Source organism: Penaeus monodon, chromosome 28 (assembly GCF_015228065.2).
Source record: "Penaeus monodon isolate SGIC_2016 chromosome 28, NSTDA_Pmon_1, whole genome shotgun sequence".
NCBI classification, from domain to species: domain Eukaryota; kingdom Metazoa; phylum Arthropoda; class Malacostraca; order Decapoda; family Penaeidae; genus Penaeus; species Penaeus monodon.
Genome location: NC_051413.1, coordinates 39,914,212 through 39,914,777, shown reverse-complemented (window position 1 = coordinate 39,914,777; position 566 = coordinate 39,914,212). Strand labels below are relative to the sequence as shown.

The 566-nt window shown below is 39.4% G+C and overlaps 1 long non-coding RNA gene across 1 annotated transcript in view; it reads right to left on the bottom strand.

Annotated features, from left to right (window-relative positions):
* Positions 1–171: 171 nt before the first annotated feature.
* LOC119591012 overlaps positions 172–566 on the bottom strand; it is a 714-nt gene continuing 319 nt past the window's right edge. Inside the window, exon 2 of the long non-coding RNA XR_005230310.1 lies at positions 172–301. This is a non-coding gene — a long non-coding RNA (uncharacterized LOC119591012). The remainder of the gene's footprint in view (positions 302–566) is intronic.

Sequence of the window (566 nt, the reverse complement as noted above, 5' to 3'; positions counted from 1 at the left end):
GAGAAAAAGATAATCAAAAGATAACATAAAATGCTTGAGAGTGAAACATAGGTATGTGTGTGTGTTTCTTGCATAGTTACACCTATATGTGCGTATATGTATGCGTATTTGAGTGACGTTGCAAGTACTTGTGGGACCAGGTTCTGCAAAGGTTTTCAAGGAAACGCCGAAGTTTATTTTATTTTATTTTCGTAAAAAATCAATCTTATTCGCACTCGTCACATAAACACCCGAGGAAAAAGAAGCAACAATAACAGCAAAACGAAGGAAGTGAGGTGCGGTCATCCGAGCTAATGGTAACCTGTGGAAGAATAACGAAAGTGAATAGAAGTTCAGGCATGCCGAGGTATACTTGACGCCGAGCATATAATCCAGAGATAATATCCAACTTTCTTGATGATTTCTGAGATATCCGATACTTTCCGGAGCACCTTCCTCCTTTCACTCATACACGCTTCGTCAGGGAAGTTATATATTGCTAAGTTCATTCATTTACTCATAAAAATTAAGGCAAGGTGATTGGCGTCGTGCGCATTCTAACGCACGAACAAACACGCATGCAGATT